This window comes from Dermacentor andersoni, chromosome 9, assembly GCF_023375885.2.
Source record: "Dermacentor andersoni chromosome 9, qqDerAnde1_hic_scaffold, whole genome shotgun sequence".
Classification (NCBI taxonomy): domain Eukaryota; kingdom Metazoa; phylum Arthropoda; class Arachnida; order Ixodida; family Ixodidae; genus Dermacentor; species Dermacentor andersoni.
In genome coordinates this window covers 78,248,626-78,255,764 of record NC_092822.1, presented here as the reverse complement: position 1 = coordinate 78,255,764, position 7,139 = coordinate 78,248,626, and the positions used below count along the sequence as shown (strand labels likewise).

Below are 7,139 nucleotides of genomic sequence, written 5' to 3'. Positions count from 1 at the left end.
AAACACCGCCATCTCGCTGGAAATCGCCCGAACGAAGGTCGCAGCCGCAGCGAGTGTCGCCAGCCGCCGCGAATGAGCGTCGGCGGCGTCGAGTCACCCGGGCCCCGCAGCCGTCGCGTCCCCTTCCCCTTCTCTCGTCAGCTGCACTCGCGGCGACGTGTAAAACAGCGTTCGACCAATCGCCGACCGTGGGAACGGGAGAGGCTAATCGAAGTCGCTTCGCGCGTCTCTTATCGGTGGAGCGCGTAAACAGTGGCCGCTACCAGCGCTGCTAACAGCAGTGCACGCGGCGTCCTCTCCGTCCACGTGTGCCTGCGTATGTGAGCGCACTGCGAAAACGCTCTTGACAAGAATGTGTCTGTGTATCTTCGCCTCCGGTCTTTCCAGCGAAGCGTCGGCCGTGCTCCACATCGACGCAGGTGTTTCGGCTCCTTGAGTTCTTGCCTCCGGCAATCTCTCTGTGTCTTTCCTTGACATAGCTACGCTTTCAAGTAGCGGCAGCGGCAGCAATGCTTGCGCTTTCTTGGAATCCGCATTGAAAAGAAAAACATGGGGGAGAGGGGGGAGGGTAACGTCGCTTAGAAAGTGTAAGAAGGGTGTCCTAGTTCAGTGCGCTCATGCCAAGGAGTAATCGTTTGATTACCCATTGAGGCAGACTTGATCCGTGACAGAACGAACTTAATGCGTTTAAGTTTCTATGGAGACATTACATGTTTCCAGTTTCTCCGCTTGTGCGTCGCCTATTTCACCCAGTGACCTAAGTTGTCGACAAGACTGGGCCGCAGGCACATGTTGACTGCTTTCTCGCCGAGCAGACAACTTGAGTTAGTGGGTAGACGACCGAATGGACAACTTGCTGCTGGCTACTGTCTAGTCTTAGAGCTAGCATGGGTAACTGGGTACGCTCCACTGAGCGTGTGGCCGAACGGACAACTTCGGCTCTGTTTAGGTGATACTGGTAGGTGCTCTTCCTTGGCCAGTCCCCCAGAATGGATGTGCTAAACTGACACAAGGCTTCAAATATATAGCGATAGCCCACCATCCACAACAGACACCTCCGTTTCGAGCGTGACCGCTTGATGGATAGCAACCGCAACGAACTTGCAGACAGCACACTAGTCATTGGTACGAAGGGGAGCTTCAACCAAGGCGCGGTGATTACATCAAGATATACTGTGTAGTAGTAGTTAGTATTCGGCAATGAGGTTGTCAAAGAGACTGCCACTTCGTAAGTGTGCGGATGTGTCCATAAGGTTTTGTGATTCACGCATGGCTTGGGGATACAATGATCACCATAAAACATACAATAATCACCACATAAAAATATAATCACTAATTACACACTCATCATAAAAAACATATTCGCATGAGTCACCAATTATCTCGAAAGAATGAATGCGGCGGAAGATGTTTAGTAACACAATTGAACAATCAACCGACTGCTAAATAAGATCATGTACGACGAAACACACCAGTAAATTCTATATTTCGCTTGTGCGCATGAAGCTCTAGTTAATATGCAGGTCATTTAGGAATCTGTTTTCTCTTGGGTGCCACAATATTCGCTACCATGGAGTTTAATAAAAAATAAATTTTACAGACCCCACGTACTACGCGAATAAAAGCTATGCGAAGCATTCTACAGATAACTGTCTTTCCAGTGTACACTATGGGGTTCTGCAGAGCAGGCCACATGGACCAGCATGTTTGCGTAAGGCGAGAAATGCTGCGGTGACGTGAGCGGCAGTGTGACTTTAGTGACACGATGACGGGGACGACGATAGCACGATGACGATGGCGAGGACAACAGACTTTTATTCTCCATTCAAGAAACATTACAACACGTTCCAATACGGCATGGGTCGATCCTGAAGAGGTGCGCTATGGGTAATAAAGGGTAAAGCACTGGTGAATGTTAGCCGATCCCGAAGGCTGCGCGTTTTAATACGGCGCATGGAAGCACTAGCTCTTACGAGAAAAGATTGGTAGAACGTGGCCCCGTATAGCTTTTTGATAATCAACCTGTTGCTAGCTGATGCGACGCACGAAAAAGGCGTAGTAGGCCGTTGCACGTTTAATCACTGAAATTGTGCCCTAACGGAAACTGACGCCGACCCACGCCCTCTGCGACGTGGCACACGCGCCAATCGTCGCAAAGACAACTTTCTGTGGAAGCTCAGTCAAAGCTACGCGCACGCTTTCGCATATGTTTATGTTTTGCATATTCCTATGCGTTCGCATATGCCTATGTTTTGTGCTGCAATGCACAGCACTGCTTTTTACAAAGAATTTTGTTATCTTATTTCAGTGTTTATTTGGAAAATTGAAAATCTCTGCCTGTCTACTGTACTCTCAGGTTGATTAAGGGGGCAGGACCTCTGTCAAGCTTACGAGCTTTTAGTCTTGTCTCCTTCTCTGTCCAAGAGAAAAATAAGCACTGAATTGAATTGAATATGCGGAGCTTCTGCTCTAGCGTTACTACGAAAAGTAGTGTCGGCGTTTTGCTTGCGGTTTTGGTTTTACGAGCACATTCAGCACATTAGCGTTTTGTTTTTTTAGTGCTTTCATGTGAGCTCACTCGGGGAATAATTATTATACGTGAATTAGTGTCAAGGAAAATTGGAAGGTGTACCGTTGTCCAAAAGCGAACATAAATGTTGATATAATTTGTGAATGTCGCACTGCAGCAAATAGATATGAGCCCTTTACCAAAACACGTACGTCGCTTCTTATTTTACGCTAAGGCGAGTACTATTGAACCAAACGTCCAAACTTTGAAATGCGCCGCAATATGTAGTTTGAATGATATAGCTTCTCTATTTGTTATAAAATAAACCTTCAGCAACAACAAGAAAGTCACAGGCCTGCGCGGCACTCGTAGAACAGCCACAGCGTAAGCTGGAGGAGCGGTTCGATAGGAGCTCCATTTTCGGCAGCACGCACTAGAAGGTCTTCGCGGCGAAGGCTTTTTGCGTCGTCTTCACAAGAACAAACTGAACGGTGCGGCCGGCGTCGACGGCGGACTACGGCTTGTTATTCTCTCTGCACAGTGTTTTGCTGAGCCCGGCGTTGCCTGGGTGCAGCTGTCCGTTAGATCTACGATTCGCTTCTTCAGCAGCGGTTCGTACCTTGCGACGAGGGGCCGTAACGTCTACCGAAGAGTAAACACCGGTATCGAAACTACGCGGCGCATATGTTCACATACCTTGACACGTGGCACGATGCTATGCAACTGCTACATGCCCTAATGCATGGCGGTATGAAACGCGACCGCAATGTAAAGTTCGCACGTATCGACGCTGCGCAGCACGCATCTCCCGTCGCGTGACAAGTGGCACGATACGATGCTGCTGCTGAAGATTATAAAAATGATTTATGAGGTGCCCTTTCACACTGGGCGGGGACGAATAGTCACTTAGCCTACAGTTAATCGGGTATGCTATACATGTTATTAATTCTAGTATTTTTGTATCCATCACCTTACCCCCGTATTCATAAATGCATCTTAACTTGAAGCCCACGCTTGACTTGATTTAAATGACTCCTGCCGTGAACACACCAAAGGTGTGTTCACGGCAGTGTCATTTATATCAAGTCAAGCATGGAATTCAAGTTAAGATGCATTTCTGAATAAGGGGGTAAATCTTTTTCTTCCTCGATACTTCCTTATCTATGTTGTAGGGCTAACTACGCAACTTCTACATGTCGTGACGCCTGGTGCTAAAATATGTAACTGAAGTGCACAGTGTGCGCGTATGGGTGCGCATCTCACATCGCGTGACTCTCCGCGCGCTAGGACGCATGCATAGGGCATGTTTCCGCACCCACTAACAAACGCTGACGTGGCGCAGTCGTAGAGAAGCTGACTCCCGCGCAGAGGGGCCGGGCTCGATCCCTCTAGGAACTGAGTACCTTTTTCTCATTCCTGGCGATATTTGCAACGGACACCAAATGCGGCGGCAGTGGACAACATCGCCAACCAATACGGCTATCAGAATTAGCCCATAACAGCTTACGCTGGGAAAGAATAATAATTTGTACGTTCCGTTTTGCGCTGCGTAGCTTCCAGTTGCCTACATTCCCGGACTACGTGCAGATACGCAACGAAGTAGAAATTCATCGACGCTTACGATACTCCCTAATGCGAGTTTTGAGCCCAGGTATTTAGGTGTTTTGAATTCGCGATATATTGTGACAAAGAATTTGATTCCGGACGACTGGGTTCTCTGCTCGGGCAGCTTGTTTAGCAGCAGCGGCAGACGAAGCATTTCCCCCGATTGCGTTGAGCATGTCACAAACCTGTACACGTGGCGATGCGATGCAGCTCCTACATGTCATGATGCCTGACGTAATAAACCGCAACTGCAATGCAAAGTTTACACGTATCGACGCTACTCGGCGCTTATCTCGCATCGCGTGACAAGTGTCACGATAGGATGGTGCTGCTGATGATGACGATAATGATGATTTATGGCATCCCCTTTGAAAGAAAGCATGAATGCGGGACCGCGTTGCTCGCGCGGGGCCCATTCTCTAGCGGCGGTGGTGCTGGCGTAGTAGTGCCTGTGCAGTGGGTCCGAGGTCCTCGCCAGCGCTTTGATCCATATATGGTATCGGTGGACGAGCTCGCCGCATGCCTGGTCGCCGATGCTCAGCACGTGTCGTGCGGCCCTCTGCTTTCCTCCTCACCCTTTCGGCATACTCTCCTCCTCCACTTCCCTCCTCATGCTTTCGCTGCACTAGGCCTTCTCCACTGTCTACCTAACGCTCTCTTCGCTATCACCGTCTTTCTTCCCCCGTTGCGTTCCGCGTTCGCAACTTCATCCTTGGCCGTGCTCATTCGCCCGGTTACACCGACGCTTAGAACGACAGAAAGCTGAGCTAGTTGGTAATGGATTCATTACGCAAAAAGAGCTGAGGCGTGCAGACAGGACAAGAGTAGAGGAATGACCACGAACGCCGACTATCAGCAGAAGGAAGCACTGAGGCGAAAAAAGAAAGAAGACACAGAACTCATCTGCGCAAGCTTTGGAATGGTATCGCCACGTGTCAGTCGGGTACATGTGCCGGTCTACGTGAGAGATAACTGTTAAGGCACTTAATCTCTTCCTTATGTACAGTTTACTTTACATAACTTTTACTTGCAGAGATGAGTTTTGTGTCTTCTTTCTTTTTTCGCACCAGAGCTCCCTTCATTTGATAGTCGGCGTTCGTGTTGTCCACTTCTCTACTCTTATGTCCTGAATGCACGCCTCACCTCTTTTTTCGATAATACGCCGACGCTCATTGCAGGAACGGGCGCCTAAGAGGAGCGCTCTAAAAAACGCGTGTTTCGGCTCCGTAGCTTTGGCCGCAGAAAGCAGTCGCCGGGTACAATTACCGCAGGCACGACAGGATAGTACGTGACTTGCCGAGAGTGCCTTGGTTTCCGGCGCGGGGCGTAGCCATCGGTTCCAGGCATGTTGGCTAACGTAAGGTTTGTGAGAACACCTGTCAAAGATAAACTGCGATATAACGCCCCCCCCCCCCCCCCCCTTCCACACCGTAGGCCTACTAAATAAACAAAGAAGAGGGCTCCCTGCCGATACACAAGCACTAGAGGGGAAGAAATTTCGACGTCGCGGGATATTTACGATACATGAGTGGTCACCGCAATCTTTATGATTCTTTTTCTGGTACTCAGCTGGCCTACAGAGCAACAAGATGGAGTAGTTACAACCTTGAATCACCTCTCCTGAAAAAACAAAAAAAATGTCGTACACAGGAACGATGCGCACGCATGTCACTGCTGGAGACGCTGATCACCTTGCGGGGGTTTGCGCCATCATATTGCATCAATACCTCAATGTGAATTGCTTTTTCAGTCGTATAATAAAGCAGTAACTCAATGAATTCATTTTCAAATTCGAGGAACGGAGAAGTTACCGTGCTCTGTAGCATGATGTTAAGCATTCATTTCATGTAATGTGGTGCCTCATTCTCCTATGAAGGCACTTTTACTAATTCACCAAATTGCCCATCATAAAGAGAGTGTCCGTAAACCTAAATTTACTTCCACGTTCTGTGTCACCTGCAATGCGTGGCAAGCGTTGGAATGTTTAGAAACCACACACGCTTGAAGTAGGGAGGATCTCGTCGTACCAAGGCCTCAATATATACAATTTCTTTCTACTTGTCCTATTTACAAACCCTATCGAAAAATTGTCCATAAGGAAGGTTCCTTGCGATGGCGCTTGTTCTGTGTGTACCTTCTCTTGAGCCGTTTAAGGTGGGCATGCGAAACCTCCAAGTATGCGCTAACTATAACCAAGCAACAAGCTCTGTTAGGGCGCTCAGGAACCTGCCGGCTATAAGAAAAAAAAATGCATACGCAGCCTTTTGAGGGCCCTATTAAGTTATTAGGCATAATAAATGCGCTAACTGCATTAGAGCTGTTGATATAAAAGTTATTCATAACCTTATGCTCAACCGTGGCCGCCAATATTTACCGAGCAAAGAAACAGGTACGTGCACGCTATGTTCAAGAGCTTCACCGGCCTTTCATACTCTCCGATTATCTTACTTTTTACGTTTAACGACGCAAGCGCTGCTGATTAAGGCGAACATTGCGTACAGTGGTAATAAGCTGCTCTAGGCAGAATCCTGACGTTCTAAAAGCCGCTCGCACCCTTTTATTTGGGACCATTCGCATCGGGCCTGCGATCGCGGCACCCATAAAGAACCGCCGGAGGTGAGGACCAACAGGTGCAACACGAACGATACCATCGTTTGGGGCGTCAAACCACCACTCATCCCAAATCGGTTTACTGGTGTATAGGCGAGAACGCGAACTCCGACAACAGAAAAAAAAAATGGGCAGTCTATGGTAACGTGTAGGGATAATCAGACGGCACAGGCTGTAATCCTTCATACAGATATTTATATGAGGTGTGTGTGGAAACACGGTGCTTGCGAAGGTGGTGCTGCTCTTAGTGGCGATAAGTGACGCCCTCCCCCTAAAGTTTCTGTGGCGTGCGCCGCCTTGGCTTGCGAATCTTATCGTGTTATGTAAGCAGCGCTGTGCAAAGTGTTCTTGCGTGACCGCTCCTGGCTCAGTGGCGGCTTCTCTCGAACACAGACGCCGCCGGTGCCACTGACCG

At 48.8% G+C, this 7,139-nt stretch overlaps 1 protein-coding gene across 1 annotated transcript in view; it reads left to right on the top strand.

Annotated features, from left to right (window-relative positions):
• The first annotated feature begins 279 nt into the window (after positions 1-279).
• Positions 280-7,139, top strand: part of LOC129384105 (calcium-activated chloride channel regulator 1-like) — a 548,714-nt gene continuing 541,854 nt past the window's right edge. The window contains exon 1 of the mRNA XM_055069245.1: positions 280-419. The gene's annotated coding sequence lies outside the window, so the exon portion shown is untranslated. The remainder of the gene's footprint in view (positions 420-7,139) is intronic.